The sequence below is a fragment of the Nuphar pumila genome, chromosome 15 (assembly GCF_984573655.1).
Source record: "Nuphar pumila chromosome 15, dmNupPumi1.hap1.1, whole genome shotgun sequence".
Taxonomy (NCBI): Eukaryota; Viridiplantae; Streptophyta; class Magnoliopsida; order Nymphaeales; family Nymphaeaceae; genus Nuphar; species Nuphar pumila.
Genome location: NC_143263.1, coordinates 6,232,121 through 6,245,644, shown reverse-complemented (window position 1 = coordinate 6,245,644; position 13,524 = coordinate 6,232,121). Strand labels below are relative to the sequence as shown.

Genomic DNA, 13,524 nt, shown 5'->3' with positions numbered 1-13,524 from the left:
ACAAAAAGAAGCATACAAGCAGCTATCTGCAGGGAGAACTGGAAATCCATGCACATAAAGTGATAAAGTTCCATGAGAGATAATAACTTGCATTGGCGATTGATGTAATTATTAAATACAGTGCACTTTAAGAGCTTGCCAAACATTTCAAACAGGTTTCTACCACTGCCAATAGAGCAAGTCCCAAACTAGAAAAGCAAGCTTTCCAGAGAAATATGATCAACCATTTTGAGGATAATTATAAGATGCCAAAGAGGCTCTCCTAGATGGGAAGTATGACTCTCCATTGAAGACGTTTCCTGAGCCTGACGGCGACCTCTTGCTGCAAAGGTAACTTGAATAATCATAGAGGATAGTGTAGTTGCTGCTACTCACATTTCTAAAATAGCATCCTTCAGTGCTCTCATACCTGTACACCTCCTCAGTGCTTCCCAATCCGCTGGTTACCAAATTCCCCTTGACAACCATATAACCCCGCGCAACCTGCGAGTTTCTAAGTGAAGTGAATGAGAAACCAAATCGTTCACCTCTAAAGGAATTCTCATCGAATCCGAGTGACACATCCGTAACATCCGTATAACTTCCATTGCCCTGATCCACAACATCAGTGTAGAGGTAAAGTGGGAATGTCTGAATCAATTGAATCGAGTATAGATTAGAAGATGGGAGTGTGAAGTAAACACCATAGTTGGAATTGATCGTCTGATTCACAGTCTGTGCATTGCCAGTGTTCCCAAATTTCATCCAATTTCTATATCCAAATCTTTGGACGGTATGAGTGCTGATCTTTCCATAAGATGACTTCACCCATCCGGTTGCCGATATATACCGGTTAGCACTCGTGTCGAAAACCCCATCAAGACCCTTAAACTTTGATAACAAATTAAGGTATGAAGGTGGGGAATCATACCTCAGCAACTTACCCCTTGTTTTCTTCCTCCCCCCATCTAGCCAAAGATGCAAATTTGCATCAATGTACCACACATCCAGTGCATTAGTGACACTGAACTTGATGGTATGATTCTTCTTGTCCAGAATCTCTCCCAAGAATGGTGTGATCTCTATGTCATAAGACGGGAGATCGAAGGAACCGATCCCGGTAATAGGCCTCCAAAGAAGAGGATTAATCCCACCAGTATAAATCACAGTAAAAGGCCATACTGCACCCACTACCCTCTCATCCAAGCTCACCACAACCTCCCTAAAAGCCCCATTGCCAGCAGTATCAGTCAAGTTGTTAGCTTCGATATATTCGTTCGGTGGATTCGAATACCAGAACTCATCATCAGAATGAAAAGAAACATAGATCTCCAGCACTGCTCTGTAAGCATTGCGGGGTACAGTGAACTGTTTCTGCTGCACATCAGTTGAATTCTCAATCAAGAACCAATACCCATCATTCAACGGAGGGGGTCGTGATATGGGGAGAATCAAATCAGCAGGGAAATCCAAACTGGAAGCCAAACCCAGTTTTTTCCCACCAACTTGTTTGGGATAAAAGTGGAAAGTCAGATTGACATGGTAAACTCCAGTATAAACGCTAGTAACGATGTTCCCAAGATAGACAGAGAGAGTCTGGTTCTGTTTGAGTAGAGAAGAGAACCTTGTGATGTCCTTCTCAACCTTCCAGAAGATTCCACTGGCTCTAGGCTCAGCAGTGCAGCCTCTAAGGATCTCAACCCCACTGAGCCAGATACCAAAGATCCTATCATACTGAGTCCCTTTGCATTTTGCAGACCATTCTAGAACAACCATGGACCAGTCAAGAGATGGGCAGTTTTGAGGAGGGGTGTATTGGACTGTCACAGGGGGCTTGCCATAGGTGTAGCCAAAATCATGCTGCAGGATGAGGGAGGAACAGGGGGTCACTTTGGGGACTTGGATGGGTCTTGAGACCTCAAAGTATACAGCTGGGGAGTGAGGTTGGTCTGGGAAACTTGTGAAGAGACTGGTTTTTAGTGGGTATGCATTGGATGGTGAGAGTTGGAGGAGGATGGTGGTGAAGAGGAGGGAGAGGACTGCCATGGCTGCTTCACAACTGGTAGTAGTGTAGGTTGGAGGTCTTGGAACGGTGGGTGTTCATTTGTAATTGTTTGGAATAGGTCAATGGGTCGGGTTTGGTTCGGACTCAGATCGAACCAGACTTGGACATCTATGGGCCTATGGCATCGTGTTTGAACTCGGGTTTAATCGGATCCACTATAAAAAACCATAACCGGACTCGATAAGAACTGCATGAATCAAACTCCGACTATATCCAGTAAAATCATATTTTTTATTATTTTTACATTGAAAAACTGCGGGTCTTAATAGAAACTTGTGTTAGGTCTGGGTCTAGTATAAAATTTCACAAACTATTTCCGGGACTATGTATTAATCAAATCTTTGGGTTCAGACTTGGGTCTTCTTACGTATCAGACCGTATAAGGTTTAGTTCGGTCCTACCCGTTAACACCCTTTAGTTTGAAGGTTTGGTTGCTGATCCCGAGACGGGTGTGATCTGGTTCGTTTGTGCAGGCTGGGTTTTGGGATTTGGGGAACTTGAAGTCGTAGTTTTCGAGAAAAACAACTGGACTTATTAGTAATTTATAAAAAGTACTAAAATTTTTCATAATTACATTTGACTTCATTGTTATTATAATTCAGAGGTAGAGATGTCAATGAATCGAATATTATCCTATATCTGCACGAATTTGATTCCATTTAGTTGCATTGGTAAGCTAAAACCATATCCGGTAATAATTGGATGAGGGTATGGTTTTGATTTTTGTTATTGATCAATCGGATAAATATCCAAATTTGATGGATGTCCGAATCGGCTTGCATGTAAAAAGCAGATCCAGTATGAGCTTAATACCATCCCAATTAGAATCCGTTTAGCTAACATCCGATTAGTTGGATAAAGTATTTGATTACATCCAACCCAAATCCGAACCGTTTACTTCTTTATTTGGAGGTAATTTTTTTTTAGGCATCGGTGTTGCATGCTCAGCATGCAGCTCTACTACTGCTGACTATCAGTCTTGGCATTTATCCATCTCTAAAAATTCCTAGATGGATGGCTGTCAGGCAGGTCGCTGCATGCCCCACCATGCAGTGATGCTGGATAGTATGAAGATTTATATTTCCAAAATACACTCAAGCCTTAAAATCATTGAGTTAGCCTTTGTTAGTCAAACAAAGTGATTAAGGCTCTGTTCGGGAGCCTTAAATCAGAGGTTTGTTGTGGTTTCATGCTTTCTACTGTTTGGAAGCTGTGGTGTTACAAAAACATGTAGAGTTGAAAACCCAACACCACACCTCTTCTTGTAAACAAGAGGTTGTTTTTTGTAACTTGGTCATCAACACCACATTTTGGCAACACATGGACATTGCTTTTCCATCTCACAGCAAGACTCCCAAACAGAGCCTAAAACGCCTTTCATTTGTTGAGTTGATTTGTTTAACAAAGTGCTGTAAGATAACATAAAATTAGTTGGTTAACAATAAATAGACAAAAACGTTGTTTTGTATTTGAGGCATGTATTGAAAATAATTCACGTAAGGTAGTCGGTTGGATGTAATAAATTAAATGTTGGACTGTTTCTTATGAATAGATGACAAGTGATGTGGCTTTTTGTAAATTACTCTTTATATTATTGTGGGCTAACGTCAAGGAATAGACAGAGACTAACTGCTACTTGTCTAGCAGCAGCAGTTAGCAGTTAGTGCACGTCACCTTGTGTTGGGACGCTGTGGGAGAGATCAAGCTTCAAGAATTCAGCCGTATTGGCCGATATCTATACTCAAATGAATGTTCTGTATCGGCCGCAAAAATAATAATAAAATATTATGTGTTAATAAAAAAGTGATACGTGTTAAAACCATTAAAATAATATTTTAAAAATAATTTTTAATAGTTTTTATATTTATTAAAAAATAGCTTATTCCTCGAGTGATGCATATCGATTTTCTGCCTATACGCACTGATACTGACAACATTGGACATCATGATACAACTAATAAGAATCGCCGGGTTAACCAAGAACTTTGAAATGTTCATTTCTTAGGCCTTGTTTCCTATCAAACCATTGCACAATAGTAGTTACGGTGCCATTTTTTAAACCAATATTAATAGTGATATGGATGTGTTCTACTCATGTTGAAAACGAGATGACTATGTTCTCTTAAATGAAATTTGCATTTTGGCAAATATGGTTGAACTTAAGCAGGGAGATTGGAGCCTAATTTAATCATATTTTATTTTTGAAAAATAACATCTCTAGGACCCTTTACCCCTCGCAATTGTGATTTTAGGCCTTTTGCAATAAAATTGTATGGCTCGGCTATGTCCAATACCCACTTAAATCTATAATTACAGATTTTTTTAGGTAGAATGTTATGAACTCGTATAAATTTATTTATGTTTTTTTGGTAAAACTGAAACCACCAAAATCACAAATATCATATTTTTTTGCATAGAAAAAAATTTGCATAAAAAAATTTGCCAAACACCTCTCACAAATAACATATTGATTCACATATATCTTGAAATTGCATATATTTATATGCGAAACTCCACTTAAAGGGAACCAACAAAATCACAAATATACTACTTACATATTTGCAAAATTTTTATTATATGCAACTTTTTTTAATAGTTGCAATTTTGTCGAATTATATATATACTTATTTTTGTTTTAGAGTTTCTTCTTTTCATTAGAGTTTCTACTTACATATCGAAATATATATTGTTATTGATGATTTATGATTGTTTGCTTATCCTTTAGTTAATATTTATTGTTTTTGTATATGTGTAATGAGGCTAGGGTTCACTATGCACAAGCATTAAAATATCTAAAGTACATTATTGTGTTTATTGTAGGCAATCAATGATGGCATTTGAACGGGTTAAAGTATACTACCGTAAGTCAGATTACACTAATTGAAAATCTATATTGGTCTCCAAAAATATTACCTTTAAGAAATTTGCGGCTTTGATGTTTCATGAAACTGGATATGCGACTTTGAGCCTCCGGTATAATTATTCTCCAAAGAACCAAGAAATGCGGATAGGGAAGGATGATGATGTAAAATCAATGTTATTTAATGGTGATGTGCACTTGAAAGTATGAAAATTTAATGAAGGAGCAGTTAAAAGAGTAGTTGATCAATAGAATGATGTGAATCCTATAGAGAATGTGCATTTATCTTAGGCACCATCTATCGATCTGAGTCATTTGTCGATTATCCAACTGTTTCAAATAGTGAACGATATTGATGTTGTACATGATCAACGGATCACTGCAAAAGATATGGAACCACATGGGCAAAGAAATGCCAGCGATGTTCATCACAATAATTTGAATGACATGCAACATTCCTAGGTATACGACAATGCTAGGTACAAGTTATAATTTTAATGTAATTTATGATTGAGATGTAAGTATGATGATGAATGTGATATTTTGATGGTTAATCTTGAATGTTGCAAATGCAGGAATGATGCATGCATGAAAACAAATAAAGCAATAGATACAATGAATTTTGATGTAGTTGGTGCAACTGAACAATTAATTAGTGATAACATCAATCATGCTGACATTGCAAAATCAGATGATAACGAGTATACCATGTCGATAGAAGACGACAAAGACATTGATGAAAAGATAAATAAGGGCTGGTGAAAGAGATGCATCAATGACATTAAAGAATGCAAACCCTTGTTCTTGTTCAATGAGTTCTCATACAATGAAGAACAATTAAAAATAATTGAAGTAGAGACATCTAATTTATATGAGCAATTTCATAATGAAAGATTTAATAATTATGAACAATTCCAATGGCTACATACTCAAACGATGGAGAAATTACTTTGGGCAAAATGTTTAATGATTTTTAACATTGCTGTGAGTTTTTGAAAGATCATGTGATAAAAAATAAATTTAAAGCAAAATTTTTAAAGAGTTGTAATAACAGAGTCACTGTCGTATGCACAAAAAAGAATACTCATATAACAATTGGTTGTCCCTAGAAGATCTATTGTATAAAGGTACGTGAAGCATGCTGCTTTTAAGTGAAGATGTGTTATAGTGAGCATACATGTGTTGGATCACAAGGAAACCTTATAGTGGAGAAAGTGCCTTTTAAATGGATTTCAAGTATTATTCACAAATAAATGTATGATAAATCAAAGATAATTCTAAGAGAAATCATGAATGACATCAATCACGAGGAAGGTATGGAGGTTACTTACAAACAATTATAACATGAACGAGAACATACTTAGCCTGCATTATATAGTTCAATTGAACAATTCTTAAAGATGCTTCCAGTATATTTGGATCATCTAATAAATGCTAACCGAGGATTGCTAAGGTATAGTAAGACCAATCAAAAAGATCGATTTAAGTACATGTTCTTATCCTTTCGGCCAAGCATCAATGAGTTTTTGAAAGGAAGACCTCCAATTCTTATAGTAGATAATACATTCCTACAAGGAAGACACACGGGTATATTATTGTCGACCAATAGTATTGATCATTTTGGTGAGATATTTCTGATAGCATTTGTAGTTGTTGATAAGTTGTCCAAAGATTCATGGGTGTGGTTTTTAGATATATTAAAGCATGAATTCATACACTTTGATTAGTTTAGAAATTGAAGTATTGACACTTATCTCAGATAGGCATCTAGGTTTAAAATATGTTGTCCCCTACACATGACCTACATGTCATGTTGAATTTTGCATGAAGCATTTGACGGGGAACTTTTTGAAAAAATTTAATTCATCACTCAGTGCACTTTGGTGGAGTGCAACTCAATCTATCATGAAATAATAATGCAATTATTTTTTTGACAAAGTTAAGAAACAAAGCACATAAGCATACAATTATAATGTCACTGACGTGAATCTCATATATTAGGCTAACTATCACTTTTAAGCGAAAAAATATAGCTGCTTAACATCTAATATAACAAAGACCTTAAATTCATGGATTCTCGCCATACATGACAAATTCTTAATTATACTTATTGAAAGATTTATCTCATGTTGAGAAAACTTTTTGATAAAAAAAAGATTGTGGGGCAGGATATGACAGGTGTTATGGTGCCGAAGATCAAAGAAAAGCTAGAGGAACTAAAAAAAAAGATACAATAAGTATGTGTGCAAGTAGTGCATTGCCTTCGACAATGGTACAAAACCCGTGATCGATCTCACAGTTACAGTGTTGGTCTTCAGAGGTGCATGCACTCTTGTGAAAAGTGACCGGTTAGCGGGATTCCTTCTGAACATGCGGTCATATGCATTTGTATGAGGGCAACCTACCAGATGATTACTACGATAAGTGGTTCAAAATTGAATCATATCTCACTGTATATAATGAATATCCATTCTTTTCGATGGAGGATAATGTCCCACACATCGCTTCACCTACTCTTATAGATATCTATCTACCAAAAGTGGTTCGCAAAGCAAGATGACCTAAGGTCAATAGACGGAGAACATAACAAATGAATGTTCTGCCATAAAAGTTTAGTGTATATGGTGAGGTTGGATATAACAAGCGGCACCACGAACAACAATATATATATATATAGTGTTGTTTAATGAATTGCTTATTTATGTGCATATCCAGTGTTTTTTAATTAATTGCTTCTTTATATATATATATTCAATGTTTTTTAATTAATTGATTCTTTATGTATATATTTAGGTAGTTTGAGATGTATGGCCATACACGTGCTTACAAAAGAAAGAGACTCAAAGAGCCCCACGTTTCGAAGAGCAATGAACAATCAATCATACATGAGGTATAAGAAATATCTCGAATCATGTGTGTATATTTGATATTAATCATATACAATTTATTTTGTTGTTAAGAAAATTAACTAGTAAACCTTGTATGTTCACAACAATTGGTAGCAACTAAAGGGCAGCAAGGTGGAGCAACTGACTGCTTGAAGAACAATGACTTGCCATCTCATTTTTTTGATGCTGACAAGGTATGCCTTTATATAACTTTGCATACTTACAAATAATTTTTTGCACAATCTTGATTTATGTTGCAACTCTTGATTCTTTTTAACTGGGGCAATGAACACTAGGTTCTTTTGAAAATAGACATGAAGGAAAATGACTTCAGACTGTACAATTTCACTTCGAATACATATTTAGCAAATAAAAACCTCAAACAAATAGTATGATAACATAACTTACTCAATAATATATTTTTTTGTGTATGTTTGCTATCTCTTTTTCGTGTATATGTGTTACAAGTTTATTTTTTTTAGCAAAATTTGGGTCCAACTGTTATAAAGATTGGATGACACAGAGGATAGAGGGTATTCCTCATCAAGAGAATAAGTAATTACTTTACATTTGTTTGTTAACTTATTTCGTACATGTGCATATTTTTCACTTGATATTTTCTCATTTTATAGATATGACTGTGGTATATTTGTCATACAATATATGCAGTAGTTAGGCAAAAACTGAAGTTTGAGTTTCACGCAGGTATGCATTTATATGTCAGTTGTTCACCAATTTGAGATGTTCGCTGAAGTTAGTTGTTTGTTAATAAAGGGTTATTTTCAGCAAGATGTCACAAATATAAGAAATCTTATGATCAAGTTCTATAAGCACATGAAGGTAAGTGCTTTCAAAGGTGCGAAAGATAATGAAAAGGCAGAGACATTGGTTAGAGAGATGCTGAAAGAGTTTGTCCAGCTAGCTGAGATGTGGACAATTATGCAACTTTGTAATAGATCAAGTTAAACTTATATTTAATTGGATATCGAGTTAAACTTTATAATTGAATGAATCAAGTTAAACTTTGACTATAACTTTATAATGAAGTTTGTGAATTGAATGTAAATTTGTAATTGTTAAACTTTAAGTTATTTGATTTCGTGCGAACCAACTGTATTTAGTTTTATGTTAATTATATTGACTTGTCTATACATAGAGAAACAGTTTTGCAAAACTGTTCGATTTTTGCCGATCAGTATAATTTTTTGCAAATATACTTCACAAGATTTCAAAATACATATGCGAACAAGTACGATATATACAAATGAGTTGAAAATAGTTGCCAGAATTAGTAGCTGAAAGGGAAGCTGATTGGGGAGAAAAGACAAAAAAAAAACTTAGATTATGCAAAAGTAAGTAGGTTGGAGACCACAACAGGTTTATATGTGATTCAAGAAGTTCATAAAAAATAAGAAATATTATATATTTGTCATAGTTTCTTAAATATTTAAGTAAGATATTTGAGATATCTGGAGATTCATAAATATCTTCATCTGAGAGTGTGCAATATATGAAAAAATGTCAGCTATTTGTGAAATTAGTGGTAAGTGTTTCACACATAAATTTATGCGATTTCAGGATATATGTGAAACAATATGTTATTTATGAAAACGACTAAAAAATAACTTCATGTGAGAGGTATTTCACACATATTTTTATTATGTGTGAAAGAGTATGATATTTATGATTTTGGTGGTTTTAGTTTCACCAAGATTTTGCAAATAAATTTATGTGAGTTCGTGAGGTTTAAATTTGCATAAAAAACTTGTGATTCTGGATTTAAGTGGATGTTAGACATAGCTGATGGGCGGTACAATTTTATCGCAAAAAGTCCTAAATTCACAGTTATAAAGGGTAAAAACGGTCCTAACAATGTCAGATATTTGTGATTTTGGATATCAAAAAAATATAAAATTATAGGGTTTTTAAGGAATCGGGTCAAATTACTCGTACAGTACAATCATTTTTCATTTCATTTTTTCTTGGTCAATTGAATTTTTTTAACAAAATAATTTCATCCTGACTCATCAAGCTTGGCAAATGTTGTGCACTCCTCCAATCAATCCTTCAAGTTTTTGACTTATTAATCCAAATAATTAGTAAATTAAATCATTCAATAGTTACTAACCCATAGCTAAAAGTATCACTTATGAGATGGATCCAGATTAATCATATATCATCATATCCTCGTCAGACCCAGCTTTTGATCTACTATCAAAGTTTTGGGTTGGAATTCAACTCAGAACCACTAACATGAAATTCATGTAACCCATAAGTCATTAAGCAGCAACAGCAGAACGACCTATTAATCATTATTATTTTTTTAGAGAAATTAATAAGTATTAAATTGAGGTCTTAAAATTTATAAACTTTTATTTTCGTAATTCTAAATATAACCATGCCTCAGCCCAACTTCTTTATCCAAAAAAAAAGGGCAATAACTAAAAAACTCAAATAAAAGTGCTTGGTTACAACCACAATATGATAGGCGGAGCCAGTGCGGCTAGGTCTCGGATCCTGAGGGTGGTTTCTCCGTGTAAATATTTAAAAAGCATATTATTTTACTATTACTTTTTTTTTTGTTTTAATGTGTTATCAATGTTCTCCAGACAGTGGTTAGCATAATTATTTATACTTAATAACTTATACTATACATATTATAATATAGGAATCATGAACAACTATAGTAAAAAATAATTAATGTGTTTTCTTTGGTTATCTTGCCCTTAAAGAATCTTCTGAATCAAACTTGAACTGGGAGGAGATTGTGGTGGGCTAAAACAGAAAATAACAGTAAAAGAATCAATATGTTTGCTAGAGATGCAAATGGATCAGGAATCTATCAAGGTCCAACAAGGATCCAAACTATAGGTTGGACATAAGCAGATCTTAAAGAAATTCAGCTTATATTCGTTGCAACTGTGGTTCAATCTGAATTTGGGTAGACATAATTCAAAATGATCTGACCAGGGGATTAGGTTCGAACCAACTTATTTTGCTATATCCCCTGAAAAATACCCATGCTTAGCTTCTCCTTTTGGATCTAGTGTAATACCTGAATTCAAATTCGGATTCAAAACCGTTTAACACAAAAACACTTTTTCAGTGTTGATCCAAGATACTGACCAGTGTGCTTCTCTAGTGCGAGACTGCCAGCTTCTTATAGCAACCCAGAATTTTGAAAAAACACCCAAAAAATTCTTAGTGGGTAGGGTTGGTACGTTTTCTATCTGGTAGATTTTCATCTCTCTCTCTCTCTCTCTCTCTCTCTCTATATATATATATATATATATATATATATATATATATATATATATATATATATATATATATATATATATATATATATATATCATTGTCATCAATATCGGTGATATTTTAGAAATATCATGAGAAATATTGATATTTTAAGATAGCTGATATTAAAAGTAATATCTCACGATATTTTAAAAATATTGTTAGAAGACAAAATATTCAGATATTATCATGATATTTTTGGATTTTTTTTATTTTAAGTTTACATTTCCTATTTTTTGTTTCTTTTATATTTTAAAACCTTTAAAACATGTTTCTTTATATTTATGAAAGAAAAATAATGCAAAACTTATTATTTACTTAGTTTTTTTGTTGTTATTTATATATTTTTTATTTTTTAAGCTCTCAAAATTTATCAACTTTTGAAAATCTTAATGAGAAATTACTTTTAACGATACATGTGACTATGATATATATATATATATACAAAATAATTTTATTGTATGACAAAAATGATGTATTTTAAAAAAATGTCCCACAATTTACTAAATTCACCAAATGAGCAATACTTCAGGTTCTCATTTTTTTGGAGACGCTTTTACCTCTCACAACTGTGAATTTTCATTTTCTGTGGGTCATGAAGTTGAAAGTGGATGGACTCACAAAAATTATAAAACACTTGTAAAACTCAAGACGAGTATATCAAAGAATGTTGTGAAGATCTTTTAAGTGCAGCAGAATTTCATACCTTGCGAAATTTCTAACGATTTTCGTTGAGGTATTGCAAAATTTCTTTTTATTGCGAATTTCTATTATATATAAATGACACTTCGTTTCTCAACCCCTTATTTTTGCAATCTTAAGGTTCTTTTGGTCCCCCCAATCGGTGGTTTGCAATCCTTTCGATAGTCTTTCGATGACATTCAGGCTTTGCAAAAATCTCTCATCGACGATGGTGCATCAACATCAGTAAACCCAGAAAGCATAAGCGACACTTCATCAACAATGAGTTTTTTTTTTTCGGTAAAAGCATGTTGACACTTCATCGACAATGATTTTTTTTGGTAAAAGCATGAGCGACACTTTATTGATGGTGAGTTTTTTTGGTAAAATCATCAGCAATGAGAAAATTGGCAACACCTCATCAACGATGAGTTTTTTCAATAAAAGCATCAACGGTAAAAAGATCGGTGGCACTTCATTGACAATGAGTTTTTCGGTAAATGCATCGGAAGTGAGATCTTATGGTATGGATGTGATAGAAAACCAAAAGTTCGTGAGTTGTTCATGAGTACTACATTCTCGTCGTAGAAAATGTGAAGAATAATGATGCAGAAGGCATCCGAATGCAAATAAGGGGTTGACGACCACAAAAACTCTAGGGTTGCGAAAATAGGGCATCTGAATGCAAATAAGGGGTTGAGAAACAAAGTGTTATTTTTATAGAATGAAATGTCAAGGTACTAACTTTCATAAGTTTTTCATAATTTCGCAATACCTCATGAGATACTATTTTGAAAATTTGCAAGGTACAAACCTCCACAATATTTAAAGGATTTTCCCCACGTGCCTTGCGATGCTTGTCTCAAGTTTCACAAGTGTTTTGGAATTTCACAATCCTTTTTGGAATATCATTACTCCGATGCAATTTTGATAACGAGTTTCGTAGGTCCATCCACTTTCAGTGTCATGGCCCGCAAAAATTGAAAATTCACAATTGCAAAAAATGAAAACCTGCAAAATTGTCCATTTGATGAATTTGGTAAATTGTAGGGCATTTTTGAAAACATGTATATATATATATATATATATATATATATAGAGAGAGAGAGAGAGAGAGAGAGAGAGTACTGGGAGCCATCCTCTGATTGCCTCATCTAATTATCAAACTGAGTACCTTACCAAGTACTTGGTTCAATTAATGGATACCTCCATACACATCGGCCAAGTACCTCCCGAAACAATTAATTTTTTTTTAAAAGCCCATTCCTAGCCCAGCCCTGATTGCAGCAAATAGTTTGATTTGTCCATATGAAATAGATTTTTATTAATAATTATAGCCATTTTTTATTTTATCTCAAAAAAAAATTTTCCGGGGACGCTGCCCCCGAACCCCTGACTATCACACCAAAATTTTGTTTTTTTGCTACACTTTGTTTGCTCCCCTCCCCCCCCACCCCTCACATGAATCCTAGCTACGCCACTCACTACAAGAAAATTGTTAATTAGCGACGGAAAAAATCCGTCGCTACTTAGCGACAGATTAGCTAGAGATAGAATCTGTCGCTAATTCGCGACAGATTAGCGAGGAAACAAATTTTATCGCTAATCTGTCGCTACTTAGCGACGGATTAGCGACTAAATTTTTTGTCGCTACTTTTTATTACAAGAACACCATTTTAGCGATGGATTTAGAGAGGGAACTCTGTCGTCGCTAATCTGTCGCTAATTAGCGACGGCGTAGCGACAGAATATAT

At 34.2% G+C, this 13,524-nt stretch overlaps 1 pseudogene across 1 annotated transcript; it reads right to left on the bottom strand.

Annotated features, from left to right (window-relative positions):
* Window positions 1–73: 73 nt before the first annotated feature.
* Window positions 74–2,025, bottom strand: LOC149814281 (peptide-N4-(N-acetyl-beta-glucosaminyl)asparagine amidase A pseudogene; annotated as a pseudogene). The gene has a single exon (XR_016428042.1). The product of XR_016428042.1 is annotated as a peptide-N4-(N-acetyl-beta-glucosaminyl)asparagine amidase A pseudogene (transcript).
* Window positions 2,026–13,524: the final 11,499 nt, after the last annotated feature.